The sequence below is a fragment of the Apis cerana genome, linkage group LG6 (assembly GCF_029169275.1).
Source record: "Apis cerana isolate GH-2021 linkage group LG6, AcerK_1.0, whole genome shotgun sequence".
Lineage (NCBI taxonomy): Eukaryota > Metazoa > Arthropoda > Insecta > Hymenoptera > Apidae > Apis > Apis cerana.
In genome coordinates, this window is record NC_083857.1 from 6,322,430 (window position 1) to 6,340,063 (window position 17,634).

Here is a 17,634-nt window from a genome sequence, read left to right on the forward strand (position 1 = left end):
AATCGTATGATTAAATATTATGGTGCAAAGATCTTAATTTTCAGACAGCTTAATAAAAACTGAATAATATCTAATAATTAAATAATAATATGGAAATATTATTATAATATGGAATATTAAAATATTTGTACAAGATACTTTGGAGCTAAATTTTCACCAGGAAATTTGTAAATATATATAAATAAATATATTCATTTGTGGAATTTAATTAAAAAAATTCTATGAGCAATGAAAAATAATTTTAACATTAAATAATAATTTTAAAAAATTCAATAAATCTGCTGCAATGAAAATTTTTGTTTAAAATTATAACACATTCCTTTAATAATTAAAATCCATTTTATACGGTAAAAGATTATATATCAAATGTAGTGTTGGAAATCCTAAATGTGTGATCTCTTAATTATCTCTAGTATTCTGTACTTTGCGCGTTAAAATGTTTCTCATTTAACCTCGTACAGAAGAATTATTCGAGCTAAATCTCTCCAACTTGTTTCACGAAGAAACGAAAGTGGACGTTAAAAGGGACTAACGCTTAATTAGAAATTTCCATACCTTGAAGATGTGGTATTCAGTAACGTGTCCCGACTTCTGATGGCTTCACTTAATTATATAACGTTTGTGAACTACTGACGGTGGTATGATTAATTAATTATGTAACGTAATCAAGAGAACGCGTTTACGCGCCAAAGCCTACTTCACTCGTGTACACTATCGATACCGTATCGGATACACCGTCAATGTTTTCGATATATCGATGCCATACTAGCATAACGTCGCGAGCCACGTTGCATCATTAAGAAACTAGACGTTCGAAATTCCCGCCACGCTCTCACGCGGTTGTTTCTAACCGGCTGTCACGTAAACATCACACTCTTTATTCAACACATTCACACTTAAATTAATGCAACCTCATTTCAATATCACGCGACACGCATCCTATGCAAGTACGAAAAGGAAAAAATCCTTCTAGTCGATAGCGACACTCGATCGATAGTCAATATCACGAATCAGCAGCGATCCTCGTAAAGAACGTCAATTTTATGTCTGTTCCGTATTCGCTGCACATCAGATTCATACTCCATCCACGACTTTTTCTACAGATCTGCAATTTTCGTTCACACAGGACGTCATAAATCTTCTAGCTAAACTGCTTTAAAACCGTAATAACGTCGAAACAGTAGCTTGCACGAGTACCGCGAACCACACTGAACTTAACCTCAATTCGGATTCGTTCGAGAACACACATTCGATGTTCAGCAAATCTACTAGCTATAATGTCGCGAATATTCTCATGCCGATGATATTTCGCGATGACACGATGTACACATGTGACCGTATCGAAAGTGGGCCACTCGTCAGATTTGATCGGAAAACGATACACATAAACTCGCGCACTGTTACTCGTTTCTTGATAAATCTTTTTCAATCGTTGTCTAAACGCAGATGTAAAAATTTCACGACTTCCGCACAACTCGTCGAACGAGGAAAGAGCAAAAGACACGGAGAGAAAAGGCGCGGAAACTCTCCTCTCGCGAAACGGCCCGGTGACTGAATCGAGCAGTGGACGAGGGACGAGCGACGAGGAAAACAGGCGAGTCCGTTGGACGGGTGGGGGTAACTGGAAAGGGTAGTTGAAGATACACCCATGCTGCGCGCATGCGCATCGCGTTTCGTATCTTCTTTCCTTGTCTACCTTGTCCTTTATATTCTCGTTCTCGCTCCGATTTACGCAGTTTCGTTCGTTTCCTCGCTCGCACTTTTATCGTCGTTTCTTTCCCGGATGATCTTTTCTCTCTCTCTCTCTCTAACTCTCTTCGTAGGTACATAGGAGTTCCTTAGGCTTGCTACGTGCCTTTATTACTGGCCATTATTTCTCCAGAATGTTGTTAACCGTAACACTACGAAATGATAAATTAATTTGTTCTCTTACCGGTCGAGGCGGGAAAGTGTATCACGCCAATGAGGGCTCTGCGCACGTTTTCATAGACAGGGAAAGTTATAAGATGTGCGGGAAGATGCAGTCGCGAGAAGGCTCGATATTGTCTGGTTAAGAATGAAATATTCTGTACCCCGTGGATAGGTCGATTTTTTACCTTTATAGATGAAAATTCTACTGATAAATCTCGATTATATGTTTTCGTTTATGGACAAAAAGCGGGAAATTTGAAAATAAAGATTTGTCGTGTCGAATCGATATCCTTAACTTTTTAAACTATACATATGAATCAATGGCTATACATTCAAGATTAATTAACGTATACACGGGACTATTAAAAACGTTCTGAAAAAGTAAAAAAGTTTTGCCTGCAAGAAAATAGGTTATTTAAACGAACTACCGCTTTTTTCCAAGGTAAATAAAGATAAGCAAACTTGAAACAAAATAACTAAAGAAAAATGAAAATACCTACCTTCCTATCTACCGCTCTTGTTTATTAAAAATGAAAACTAGAACTAATTAAATTAAATTATACAATATAAAAATAATATAGTATAATTAATAATTATATTTGCAACGTAATGCATTTTATTTAATCATAATATATTTAATATCTATATATAATAAATTAATAAGGATAATAAAATAATATTTTATAATATTAGAGAATAAGTATTATAAGTATAAAAATATAAAAAAAATATTCTTTCGGTTATATAACGATTAATGGTTATATAACGAAGTTAAATAATTTCCACGCGATTAATCAACAAAGAAAGTATTTTAATATCTATTTTCTACAACACGTATTTACAACGAAGTCTCTACTATCACAAGACCAACGATTACTACCATAAAATCTCCGACAAAATACAAATACTATCCGGTGATAAAATCCTAATTGATTCGACGTTGGTACATCCCCTTCCAATATTTTTTTCAACATAAAAATACACATTTAATATCACATTCGATATATCCCCCGTTAATGCACGAGCTTATTAAAACGTTAGCAGCGTGTTAATAACGAAATAAACTCGACTCGCGTAATCTTTATTACGCTCGATTAAATCGCACTTTCTATCAATAAATGAACCCGATCAGATCAATTCATTTGCCTCATCCCCCGTGATATCGATCAGTTTGTGACTCGGTAAATTGCACGGTACACCCGTGATCCCCGTATATAACGCGCCCAGTTTGTAGCAACAACCGGCTCGTTACCAACATGTCGAGCCAAAGCCCCGACAATAGGGCCTCATCCGACTGCGCCTCTCTATGCTACACCCGAGGCTCTTGTCCGCCTCGTATATATGAGCGTGATAATCGTAATACAACGGATGAAAGACCGGACGCATAATAGCGACAGGGCTGAGAGCGTTAGTCGCGGTTGACGGAACGTTATAGCGCGCCGAACGTTTCCGTCCCATCCTTGGTTGTAATCGATGGCTCGTGACACGATCGCGTTATCCCTTTTTCGTATATCGCGTAATCTGCACACACCGCAAATGTAGGAAATCGGTGTCGAGAGATTTTATTGCGGTACACCCGGTACACAGTTTCGAGCGGAAGGTAAATTCGTATTTTCGGCGACCTCGACCGCGTACGCTGTGTTTCACCGCGAATCGTTCGATTCGTCGTAGGATAAATCCGACTCCCCGCTGGATATAACAACGCTCCCCGACGCATTTGGTTATATTTACACCACGCGTGTCCCGCGTTTCGGGGCGAGTACTCGCTCTCGTTATTATTGGCCCGACAAGGGAACGAGCGATGTCTTTGGGGCAAGTGGTTAGAAAATCATTTACGTTAATGAGGTGGTTCGGCCACAGTACACATCTGACCGGGGCTGCACGTGTAGGGTCGTGCAGGTAATTCGCGATTCAAACGGCAATCTATCCTGTGACGGGGGATTTGGAATGGCGCTCGCGTAAACATTTCGCGGATTCGCTAGCTTTTGTTGGATAAATTAGTTCTCTTCTGTCTTTTTTTGGAATTAGATGTTTTTAAATCGTCTCTACGTGATTTTATTCCGGATTTAAATGATGAATGACGACGATTACTTCGTGATTATTAATTTAACGTTTCGTAGAAATTTGATTCCATCGTTAAATGTAAATAATAAACTTGGAGTAATATACTGTGTTTGATAAGTTTTTTAATCTCTTCGATAAAAATGAGCCTATCATCTCTATGTATCGTAATTCGATTTTAGAAATATTCTCGTTCTTTTATCTTATTCGTTTATTCTCCACAATTTCGTGTTTCTTCTATAATATTTACCGTATATACCGAAAGGTATACGATATTTTACCATACATCGGCCAAAAAATAAATTTCTCCTTCGTCCATAGAAACGAGGACAGAGTTCCATTTTGTGGCAGGAAGTATTTTGGATTTTATTTTCGTCTTTTCAATTTCTATTCCCTCCTCCTCTCCTACAAATCCATCGTGGCGCACAGCCAGTCCAACGATGAATTCTCCTATCAGAGATAAAACCATTCCCATCCGGTCTTTGTCCCGATACAAACGACATACGTGTACAGTTTCGATGGAATATAACGTGCAAAACGAAGAAACTCGACTTTCAATTAAACTCCAGTTCAATTACACTTGTCCTACACGGATCCCTCTATCTCTGATTGCCCGTTCGCGCGAGCACCGCAAGCGCTTTTCATCGTTCTTCAATGAAATAATGCGGTTAACCCCTTCCTTCGTGCGATCCATCTATATATAATGGCCGTGTACCGTGTTCCTTATGGATCCGAGCACTCCGTGTAACGTGTTATCACTCGACGATTCCGTGAAATTTCCATTTAAAACAGTATCGAATTATCGTTTCACGCACCCACACGAACGAATCGTTTATTCAACACTTTCGCATCTATTTCCTCGAATTTATACACAAGAATTTATCTATTTTAATCCGAATGACTAATCGAGCTGTAATCTTCGATATATCGTGCTATAAAATTTTTGATTGAAGTTCGAAACTTAAATTTCTGTAATAAAAAGAATTGTATCGAGATAATACCTGTCCTACCCAAATTTATGCAGCGTAAAAAATGGAAACGAAATTGCAATCGAAGCGGAGGAGCGCACCCTTTGCACATCCTCCCATAGCAGCTGTACCGGACCCACAAACCGCAAACCTATCTGGATTCTGCACGATTTAATGCCGCTTGTCAGGAGTTTACGACTTCTGCCGGCCTCCACGGACGAATGCCCCTTTTCCGTGCCTTAACCCCTCGATCTTACCCCTTGGTCGCTGATTAGGTAAATAGCCCGAAGGTTCGACCCTTGGACCGCCGTATCCGTCACGATGGGTCACGAAGAGGAATATGATTGCATATGTATTGGCGGTGAATCTGGTAAACCGATAGCCTCTTCCTCCTTAGGGACGTATCAGAATGGGAGAAAAAAAAAAAAAAAAGGAATGAGCATGGGATCTGAAATAACGATTTCCAATTTTTCCGACACAAACCTCTTTACCCCCCAGAACCTTCGTGAAATATGAACTGAAACGGTACGTAAAACGATTTTGCTTTTATCGTTTGATCGAATCGAATCTTATTTATTCGGATTGTAAAGAGATGCTTATTTTTTTATGAACGAGATAAAGCGTACGTCAATCGTAACTAAAATTTGGTAATTCTTTGAGAGTAAAAAAATCGGTTTGATAACAAGATTATTAGATATTCGAGAATACGTTTCTTCTAGATACGAATAAATGTATTTATTACAATTATAATAAGATATTAAATAAATATATAAATGTTTACAATAATGATATTAAGAAAAATTGAGAAATTAATGCGTTGGATTAAAACACGATACAAAAGTCTATCATTTATTCAACAACGAAACAACAGGGAAAAAAAATTGATCTTCGAACGCTTCCTGCACAACATCTGGTAATTTTTAACTCGAAGAAAAGCGTACCAGGTCGGACAAACGCAATTACCCACAACGAAAGGCTATAAGAATGTTGGCTTCACAGCTCATGAAACTCCATTTTTCTAATAAAAAAAAAAAGGAAGGGATAAAAAAACCAGGTTCTCGTCCAGGAGACGGTCCGACATCTTTCTTTCCTCCGTCTTTTTCTTCGGTCAAGCACCGGCTCCTTCCGCATCCCCTTTTTCCTAGCCGCCAACCCTCGGCGGTGTCGGTATTTATAGCGCGGAGGAACCGCAGAACACCGAGAAAGCAGCTCAACGGGGTAGAAACCACCCCAAAATCCATGAGCCATTTCTTCTCGGCAACGTACAATGTAGTTCAGTTTCTGTCGAGCGTGGCGCGTATTATTGTGGAACTGGACACGCGGTATAGCCGCGGCTAAAAGCCTTAATCGTGGTCATTGTTTCTGTTCTCCATCAAAAAAAAAAAAAGAAAAAAAAAAAAAGAAGAGAAGAGAATCGTCCCTCGTAACTCTGCAATATCGCAGACAAGAAGATAACAATAGCCACGCACGTTAAAAGAAACAAGATTTGATTGTATAATCAATATGGTTTGAGAGATTAAAAATAATTATAAAAATAGGATGATCATTTACTTAAATAAATAATCAGTGAGATTTTTGGAGAGGAAATTATTGATGAAGAATATTTGGTAAGTGTTCGATTGAAAACGATATTTTCAATATTCTAAAATAGAGATGAAAATTATTATACATACTTTCTGTTATTTCTAAAATCAATTGTACAATTTTTACGTACGTGCAATGACCATTTCTTTATCTTCTTAAAGACATCGATGAAAAAAGAAATGAATTAATAAAATTAAACAAAATTATAATTAAAATACTTACAATTTGTTTCTTTCCAGAAAAAAGTTCACTCAACCCAAGGATTAATATCATCTTTAAGCATAATAATCATTGAACCACTAGTTTCCTTTTGAATATTATTTCAAACAAGGAACGTGGAACGCGAATATCGAACTTAATTCCATCCACTGAAACAAATCTCTCGTTTCCTGCTAAACTTCTTTTCGCCTGCCACGTCTTCTTGTCTCCGTCGTCGTAACCCTTTAACCGGTAAAGGGCGTCGTGTCGATGCCCCACGACGCGTTAGGTCGCCCCAAAGTCGTAGATCATCCAAGGGGGCCACCAACTTTCTACCGTTAAAAACTTTCACGCAGCTCGAGCTAAACTCTTGGAAACTCTTGCAGCTTCGAAAGTCTCTATCTTTGATAAATGTTCGAGCGTGGTTTACATGCTTTGTATCCTGCGTTTGCAACGGAACGCTGTTTAGATACAGAGAACAGGGTTTTTGTTTTTGGCAGGAAAACCGGAAAAAGGAAAGAAAAAAGAAAGATAAAAAAAAAATTACCACGAAATCGTCTCAGTTTTACACACGTGCAAACGAAACCCCCTCGAGCCACGAATTTCGTTTACACGTTAACCCGGAAACGGATGACGGCGATAGTTTTCGAAGAGATTTTTCGGATTGGTTTTCAGGTTGCCTCGCGGTCGAAATTATTTTGCGTTCACCGTGTAAAACTCGTGTTTCCTTTCCCCCGTCCATTTTCCCCTATGTTTATCCCACACTTTTTCCCTCACTTCTTCTCTCCGACGTACGATGGAATTTTATCGATACACCATGGGTATAGAACTGGTATTCGTCCCTCTTTAATCCGAAATATCGAATTTTCTCGGTCGTCGGAGAAGCGCCATTTCCTTTTCCATTATTTTCGCGGGCATACCACCGGTTAATATTGGAATCCTTCCAAGTATTTCACAATTCAAATGGCATCTTAGGCCCTCTACTTTCCTGCGTCCTATATAAATGGTGTTTTGCATATCTCTAATTGCACTTTCATTTACAGGGAAACGTTGGAATGCCTTAATGAATTAGTCCATCCATTGTAGAAAACGAAAACGAGCAAAAATAATTTTTGTCGCGATCTTTTGTGAAAGATAACTAGAAAATAAACGACGCGGGAATGCAAACATATTAAAGACTTACTTTAATTCACTTTACTTCATCTCGAACTTTTCTTTCAAAGAGAAAAGGTAAGTCAATCCTTCCTTAATTATCAAATTTTTAATTTTTATCGTAACATTATACGCAACGTTATTCGAAATGGTAATGCGATAATAAATATTTTTCAGTCAATATATAAATCCGAATCAAATGAATACCGCTACCAACAACAGCCAGCCTATTAAATCTGTCAAATCGTTCAAAATAATCAAAGAATATTTTTCTACCGCAAATCCTTCGACAAGTTCCCCAAAAATTTCCTACGCTGTACGAAGATCGAAACGTCGCCCTCGAGTTTCGAGGAAATATGTTCGTCGTCAATACACTCGTCGTGCCACTCCTCCCTCCCCCATTTTTAAAATAGATTTGCATAAACGCAATAAAAAGCGGTCGTGAAAAACGGGCAAATAAATATGAACGAAGGAAACGTTGGAGAGACGCATGCCCTGAAATTATGCAGAAGCAACGAAAAATCGTTCCTAGCCAAGTATACCTATTTTCGTGCCACTTTTTTCTTTTTACCAACCGATATTGCCCCCTGGAGGAGGCGAGTTTGTCATAAGTAATAACTCCACTCCCTGTACACGTCTTTTTTAACGAGCAGAAAGTAACCAAGATACGACGTCACGATACGCCTGGCCACGTATTGTGCCCCGATATTCATTCGGGGTGGACGTGTAACACACGTGAATCCAAGGGCGCGCGACAGTGGTGGGATGGTTCCAGACCACGTTTTCTCTTTCGTGCATGGTACATGATCCCGTGGCCGGAGGAGTAGGTTGGCCGAACTAACAGGCCCTGGGCTATCGTACCAGCCAGCCACTCGAGACGGCTGTTAGCATGTTGGCTTAAGTGCCTACAAGGATTAACAAGCCAGCCAGTTTTTGTCCGGCTACTTATTATTTTTCTCCGCCCGCGCACTGTTCCAGGGATGAATCTTAATTATGGCCGGCCGTCTTTGTACACGCCCGTGGGATCGTTTGAATACGAGGAGAATCAGTCGAAACGATTTTCTTCGTCGTTTGATGAACTCGTGATCATTCGAATGATGGCAATATAAATAGGAGGCTGATTATTATTAGAATATATAACAATCTTGAGCGAGGAATTGTTGATCACGACTACGTCGATTCGAATAATACATTATTCAAGCAATTTATTGAAAATTTTCAATATATATAATTATTCCACACATTGCGAATACAAGAAAGCATTGGACCAATTCCCCAATCTCCATCATTTATCTCTCAATCTATCTCTCAATCTCTCCTCCCTCCCCTAACATAACATCACGAAACTTTTCCACTTAAGAAAGTTGGTTGATAGTTAGAAGACAAAACGCCATTTAGGACAGCTTTTTTTTACACTGAAGAAGAGTGAAGACAAGAGACGAGGATCGAGGAAGAAGAAGAAGAAGAAGATAAAGAAAAAGGAAGAGAAAGCGTTGTTCAGGAGTACGATCGTTCAGGCGACACGCGAAAAATGTAGAAACTGGAGTGGATGGGCTGTCGGGTTACCGATGTTCCCTCCGGGACTCGTCAAACGTACGGAAAGATGGCAAACCTACTTTTCCACAGCCCCGTGGATGTGGATGTCTCCACGTTCCCCCTAGGGCCAGTGATAAAAACCGAGACCAGTCAGCATTCGACAATGAACGCGCCTTACCTCCCGACCCGCCCCTCTGTCCGAGTGAAAGGGCCCGTGGAGGGGGTGAGGGGGTGGAAGCCGGCGACAACTCGTAAACTCCCGTCAATTGTCGTCGATTCGTGAAACAAGGGATAGGAGGGAGGGAGGGGGAGGAGAGGGAAATGACAAAATCGAAAGTTAGGACCTCGACGATTTGCCAGGGATCGCCGATGCAGCGAGAAGGGTGGGACGCATAAAGCGAGTGAATGGGTGGGGGGAGGGAAATTCTTGCCGGATCCCGGTTCCCAGGGATCCCGGCGGTTCACCCTTTCATACACCCGACGCGACTACTTCCCAAAGATTTCAGCCCACAAAAGATTCCGCTCTCCCATTCAAACGTTACAAAAGACGATTCGCGACCATCCCCTCCCCTGTTAGCTTCGTTCCAAAACGAAACGCAAATCGTCGTCGAATTAGAAAATATTGTACGTTTTAGATGGTGTCCAATTGTGAAATCGAAAATGATGTGTAGAGCTGTTAGATATATATATATATCAATAGATATTTTGCATCCTGCGATGTATTTTAGAATTTAAGGGATTTAAGACACGTTTTGAAGAGAAGTTAATTTTATTCTTAACGAAAATAGTACTTTATATTAGAAATTTTAAAGAGTTTGTGTGATTCAGAGACATACATATAAAAAAAATTATCCAACAACGTTTCCAATTATCAATTCAAACGTAGAAAGATGCGAGCATCGTTTCGATAAAAAGTATATAGAATAGAAACACATGGCGCCAACATCGGTGAAAGAAACATAACTTTCCACGAGATCGAATCGTTAGACATGTTCGCGTTTTTTCCGCTGACGATTCGTCCCACTCCCACCTTCGTCTATCACAATTCGTTTAATCAACGAACAATGGAGATTCGAAAACGAATTGTCATGCAGGCGAAAGCGTCCGTTTGACGCTATCGAAACATTTCAGAACGGTAGCAGCAACAATCGTGTACTCAGCGGCAGAGCAAACATGACGGATTAGAGAGGCATTGTTGTAAGGAATTCGGGGATGAGATCGCCTCGTTCACTCCGCTCCAAAGATGGGATGGGAATCAAAGGTAGAGAGAGAAAGAGAGAGAGAGAGGGGGAGAGAGAGAGAGAAAGGAAGAGTTAGTCCAAAGAGAAGCGGATGGGAAGGCAGTTTGGGATTTTGATTGAGGTCGGAAGTGCGTCGAAGGGATGAACCAATATCCATTGTTGGGATTGTGGAAGTTCGATACCGTAGGTTTGCTGATCACAGGTTGCTTTGCGCATACAACCGAAAACCTGCAGAAAACGTATTTACTTCGCGCATTTATTTGTCGTAGAAAATTACGTAAAAAGAATGACGGTGGATTATCGATCGCGAAACGACCAAGCTTTTACGAGTAAAATAATAATACGCCGTATATTTACGTCGATATACAAACATGTTACAGGATGGACGCGAAAGAGTAAATGGAAATTCTCCGCTTCGAAAAACCGGTTTCGGTTAAACAATCGTATCGGCCGGGAACAATATTTAATTAATACCGCATTCCTCCCCGCCATCGATTTTTTTTTCTTCCCTTTTGTGTTTACATTAAATCGCCAGTCGTTTTATGTGAAAGAATATAAATGACGTAAATCATGTTAAAATAAGATTATTGTTTTATATCGATACAATTTTCATCGATTCTAGGTTTCTTTATTTTTCTTGTTGTAACACTGAACTGGTGTTCCGATAAGAAATATCTGTAATTTACGAACAGTAAATTAATTTTATAGCTCGTTCATTCATTTATTCATATTGAAATGAAACGAAGTAAAAAAAAAAAAAAAAAATTAATGATTCTTTTAATATAACGTCAAAAAGATTAAATTTGATTGTCATAGGGATAAAATCTTCTTAATATTTATTACCAGAAATTATAATATATTTTAATTATTCAATTTATTTTTCCACGCAAATTCACCGACTTTTAATTCTATTAACGCGATTAGATTCGACTAATCTATACATTATTCAGCTTTTTCTCCGTACTTTTAAAATCTTTATCGCCGATTTCTCTTTCTTCTTTTCCATTCTGTAGGAATTTATTCCGAATACTCTACTCTACGCGAGCTAATCCACGATACTCCGTTATCCACGGTAAGGGTAATTAAAACGTTATACGATCACGGTCTCGATGGTAAGATTAAAAGCACAAAATCCTGGAGCGAAGATACCACGGTATCTTACACTAATGCGTCCCGAAACTCACGCTACGCTAATATTCTTGTACGCCATACATTTCACCGTACACCGATAATCCTCAAGATAAATAGGTAATTAATCGAGGTTGCCTTCTATCACGCGACGTAGCGTTGCGCACGCTTAATGCCTCGGGTCAAAGCACGCCGATCGACGCCCACTGCTAACGTATTCACCCTATAAATAGCAACGCGAAAAGTGTTTCTCTCGAAACGATATTAACAACACTGTGGAATCTCTCTTTCGAGTACACTCTTCGTAAAAGTTTGCATCCCCCGCTCGAGGAAAAATCTTTATTCATTTGTATATCGTGAGTATTGAGTGTTTATTGAAAAAAATGTAATCGATTATTATTTTTTTTTTTTTTGTATTTCTGTATTCTGGATTAAATAACCAAAGGAAACTACAAATGTTGCTTCGATGTTAACAGAGTAAATGGTAAATAGTCGTAGAATGATACGAGAAGATTGAGATTGAAAATTTATAAAATATAATTTTGCGAATCATGGTTGAATACGAGTTGAATATTGATAGAGCATTGCATCGATATTTAATAAAGTCGATCATCGATAAATAATTTATAGATTGAATTAAAATCCGTATCTTCAACTTGAACGCAATAAAGAAGGATATGTAATATGAATTTCACAATTTTCAGATGATGATTTAAGAGATTGAATTTTTTAAAGGAATCTTAGAATTTTCAAATATCGATTGTATCGCTCTCGCACAATTATACGGCTGCTTAAAGAAGTACAAATACCGTGAAGAGTAATTGTGATTATTTCTTATTACTACTTAACATTAAACTTACTTATTTTAATTAAATATTAAACTTAATAAATTACAAACTCAGTTTCCCAGGTTTATAAAATAACCAAGTTAAAACTGTCAAGAATTAGGACGACAAATTTAATATTCGTTGGACACTTTTCAAAGCAACACTGGCCAACTACGAAGTAAATCACTATATCTATAAACGAAGAATCCATTCGCAAACGAGACGATAATATAAATCTCGATAGCTTTGATCATTTCACCGAACTAATATTTTATAATGCAGACACCGTTTTTCTCGTTTCTCTTTTATTATACATTTATACTCGATAATAAATATTCCATCAATTTTCTTTCAAGCAATCATACTTAAAAAAAAAAGAAAAAAAAAAGTAAAAACTCATTCTTACGTTTTTCTCTCGTTAACTAAATACCTTCCTTCGTTCCTTCCTTCTCTCTCTCGCTTAAGCGAGGACACACCTTTATCCAAAGCCAACGCCTTCTCGCCGTTCCAAAGGCCATCGCCATCGAAGAGCAAAACAAAAACACGATTTAAAATTGCGACACGACTTCCTTCCAACCGGCTTCCCTTTCCCAACATAAACGCAATGCCGATACATCACGCTTAAATTAAATTCGCTTTTTCCCCCCTTTTCGAGGGGAAAAAAAAAGGAAACGAGACGAAGGAGAACGAAGCACGCTTCTCCCTCCGGATACGCGGCCTCATCGGTGGCGCGACTGCGTGCTAATCGCGCGATTGGATCCGAATCTCTGTGGGGGTGGAGGGGGAGGACGAACGAAATGGGGCGTTAAACCGACCGTAAGTTAGCACCGTCTCGGCAGAAATTCGGAAATAAATCGTGACCCGATTTAATTAAGTTGGACCGTGTAAGGAGAGCGCCTCTTCCTGGACAAAAAGCCAAGGAAGAGGAGTGACCGTGAGAAGGAAGACGAAAGGTTATCGAAACTCGTGGAGGACTCTTGGAAACTTTCTCGATCGATTTTGCTGAAACTCCGTTTCCGTATTCCTCTTCGTGGACGGATGAGCCTGAAGGGGGAGAGCTTGTATCGAGAAAGCTTCCCTTGTTTCTCGCGATGTTTTCGTTTGAAAAACGAAATGATCGGATGTGATAAGTAAGGGAGATGAAGAGGAAAAAAAAAAGAAGTTGAAGAATGAAAAGAGAATCGCATCTTAGTTATAATTTATTTAAATAGAATATTAATTCTATAAATATTAATCATTGTGGAAAAGTAAGATTCGTTTCAAATGTCTGACGAGTTTATATTCTAATAATATGTCAGTAAGGTTAATTAGTTAAGATGTTGAACGTAGAAACGATGATTTGAAGAAATTATATCGTTATGCGAAATATTCGAGCATTGGTTCGTTAGTGACTTTCATTCCACGAATACAAGGGACAAGAGGTAGGAGTTTTTAATTAGAAATGAAGAAAGGTTTGATGGCATGCGGCATAGATTTTGAAACAGTGGCTAGTAGGTCGATAATATTCAACGCGAGAAAGTGAGCAGACAGATTTCAAGTCTCGATAAACAACTATCAAGTGCTTAGCATCAAACTGGTAATTTATTACAAACTACGGTATAATGTTCGTGCAGAGGTTAAAGTAAGTCTATAACGTGCCGCCACTTATTCATTATCAGCAATTTCGAGATTTATGCGAACTAATAACATGCGTGCTCGGAGCACTTAATTTGGAGCCAATTTATACGTCTTTTTTCTTTTCTTTCTTTTTTTTTTAAACAATTAAATTAATACCAATTAAAAATATTCGCTCGTTAAATACTTTAAGTTAAACACAAGCATGGTTACTCGATGAATTAACTGTTAAAAATTCTACTAAACTTTTCATCGAATGGTTGTACCCTGCGAATAAAATATTCGCTTTCGAAATTGAACCATTTAAAAATATAAAGAACTCGAGAGATAAAATCAAAAAATTCGAATTTTAAATTCGAACGAATTACAATAATATTTGGAAGAATAAAAAATCGAAAACCAATATATATGCCAATGGAAATTTCTCATCTCCCAAGAAGACGGTCGATGGTCGAGAAATTACAGCTCCTCGATCAGGTGATAAGCGGTGGAAAACTCAGCGAAATATGAAAATTACAGTAAAATCGATTCGCTCTTTCTTTCGGAAGGGGCGCGAAAAATTACAATGGAACAATGAGCGGGGAAAGGAGGTGTTGCGACGAGGCCCGAGATTCACGGCGCGCCTTCATCATTCCGCTCAATGACGCGTCAAACGCAATCAGAGTGGAGATTACCCGGACGAGGCCTGGGGCTTCGCACTTCCCATAACCATATCCTACCGATAATCCAACCAATTATTGTAGTTCGTGCGAGAGCGCGAAGGAAGGTTGGATAGACAACGTCTGAGGCATTATTTCCGCTTTGTCGGGCACGCTGGTGTCTTCCTTTCGTGGCACTTAACGCGAAATCTCGTTGGTAAGTAGATCTCTCCCTCTTCGTCTCCCCGCCCTCATTGTCTCTGTCTGCCTTCCCGTCTTCCCTTGCGAAATACGTCCGCGAAAGGGAAGACGCACGAATCTCCTATCGATCCAACGTGTATACCGTATTAACCAATTTATACAGTTCGTTAAGACGAGTGTCGTATCCTAGATTGAGTGGGTAACAGGCTTATTGCCAGTTCCGTTAACTGTTAAACGTGACGAATGGAAAAGAAGCGGATATAGAACATTGATTATTTTTTTTTAAAGATATTTATGTTTTCTTTCCAGTCCAGGCTCCTATCTTCGTTTCAATTGCAATCTATGTAACTCGATGGAAGAGCGTTAATCAACGATTCTGCATTTCGTATCCCTAAAATATTCCACGAATATATTAACTTGTACATATTCGTATTCGATTAACGTCTGAAACGAAATTAAAACGTACTTCTTTTAATCAAGTCGTTTCGAAATGTAACTTCTTTCCTTCGTTCTCTCATAACGAGGTTATATCATTACGCTCTGCTCTATTTTAGCTGGAGAATTCATCAGATGGATAGAAATTTCTTTTTTGCGAAAATTTTGACCGGAGAGAGAAAAAAAAATAGGGTAATCGTCCCTCAATATACCTAATTTCACGGCTCAAAAATCCATCGCCTCTTCTCCCGAGTGGAAAATTCAAACGAATAAAAAACGATCCCGCCAAATTTCGTAAAATTTTTTTTAAAAATTCCGACCTCGATGATGACCGTCCAATAATAGCCATTTGATATCCCGGCCGAAAATCCTTTTATCCCTCCCCCTTTTTCTTTTTTCTTTCTCGCGACTCTAATATAAATGTAGGAAATTAGATTTATCGACGAAGTCATGTGATCATTTCGTCGAGCTGTTTTCAATCCCGACCAGAAACCGACGTAACCGTGTTAGCCAAGCTGATTTCTCTTCTTCTCTGGGGGCCTAATTGACCAACCCCCGCCGGTTGATTGTGCTCTTCTTCCTTGCTCGATGTGTTGCCGCACACCACTAGTTTCTCATTTTCAGGATCCACTTTCCATCCTTCCGTTATGTTTTTATTCCACCTCGCTAATTTCACCGGAAATTATTCGCCTCTCCTCTACGCCTTTCTCGTGATTTCCATTTAATCCTTCACGTAGATACAATGATTATCGTACGTTGAAACGAATAATTTAATTTTTTTTTAATTCAACGATTTTTTTTATCTTCTTCTTAATATTCCTAAGATAGATAATAAGAACAGTGAGTGAGTAAATTTTGAATGTTTAGAATTCTTCATTTTAAGGATAAGTTTTGAAATATGATTAAAGGAGAGGAGCTCGTGTTGTTCAGGATTTTCAGAACAGAGCCAGTTATTTCATCTCGAATTTGTGCCCGAGAAGGAGCAATTAATTTCAGAGAAATTCTATTAACGATGTTATTATATAGAATAGAAGAACTCTCTATATCTTCTCGCACGTTCTTCTATTCGTCTTCTGGATACTAGAAATTGGATATTGGATACAAGAAATGCTCGAAAGTTTAACCGACTCCTCGACTACGATGTTATCTCGACAGTAAAAATTTTCCAATTTCATTCCAACTTCTTCAGGGCAAAAAAGAAAAAGAAAACATCTGTACTGTATGTGTCATTTAACTTTAAAATTACATGCTTTAACAGGTGACAAAAGGATGAGGCGGTATCAAACGGATTCGTTAGAGAAACTTGGCCTCGGCCAGGTGAAGCTCGATGATTCGAGGCGGGCAAATCGTAGCGGTGTGAAAGAAGAAAGCCTCTACTAGCTTTGGAAGGTTAGTGGAAACTAACTCTCGTGGACAACCGAGCCAGCTCGAATTCAATCGTGGCCGGATTCGGGCGGGTAATATCGTTGCGGAGTTCGGAATCGCGTTAACGATCGGCCTCCTTGTCGTTTCTTGCTGGTAACGACCGGATTGTTAGACCGAATGGGATCGATCGACAGGATCGGCTAATTAAATTGAACCTTTCCCTTCGTCCCACCCCTTTTTTCCTCGACATCCCGTGCTCCACCTATCGCGGTAATTAAAAGGAACTTCCTATAATTTCCATCGTAACCCCATCCGACGCCCCAGACGTCCGATTTCGCCCGAGCCCTGTCTCGCCCCTCCTCCCAGTTTGTTCTTTCGTGATCCTTCAACTTGCTAAAATTCACAAAAGGCGCAGGCCAGAGAAATTCTCATCTTTGCTAATGAGTTGAAATTTTCTTTTTTCAGGAGGGAGATAAATAGGGAGAATAGGTGAACTTGCTTTATGTGATATCCTGATGTACAGTTTGGTTAATTGAAATTCCTTCTATGAGAAGAATGAGGAGAACGTAGTCTACGTGAAAAAAGATATTAATCGTGAAATAAGAGAAATAAGTGAATAAGAAATAATCGTGACTCGAGAAGTAAGCAAATTAAAAATTTTTCTGGCCAATCTTCGCTATAAAACTGTTCGACTTGCGTTTCGCAAGAACTCGTCCGCAGGATGAACTTGTTTCGTGTGTCCTGGTTCGCGTGCAGGCGTTCAATCTGTCACGTA

General features: G+C 38.9%; 1 protein-coding gene across 2 annotated transcripts in view; it reads right to left on the bottom strand.

The window, feature by feature from the left end:
* LOC107998319 (semaphorin-2A) overlaps positions 1-17,634 on the bottom strand; it is a 515,475-nt gene that overhangs the window by 398,477 nt on the left and 99,364 nt on the right. The window contains exon 1 of one of the 2 annotated variants that reach the window (XM_062076130.1): positions 556-1,551. The exons of the other annotated variant lie outside the window; for it this stretch is intronic. The gene's annotated coding sequence lies outside the window, so the exon portion shown is untranslated. Of the gene's footprint in view, positions 1-555; positions 1,552-17,634 lie in introns of those variants that run through there. 2 annotated transcript variants of the gene reach the window in all.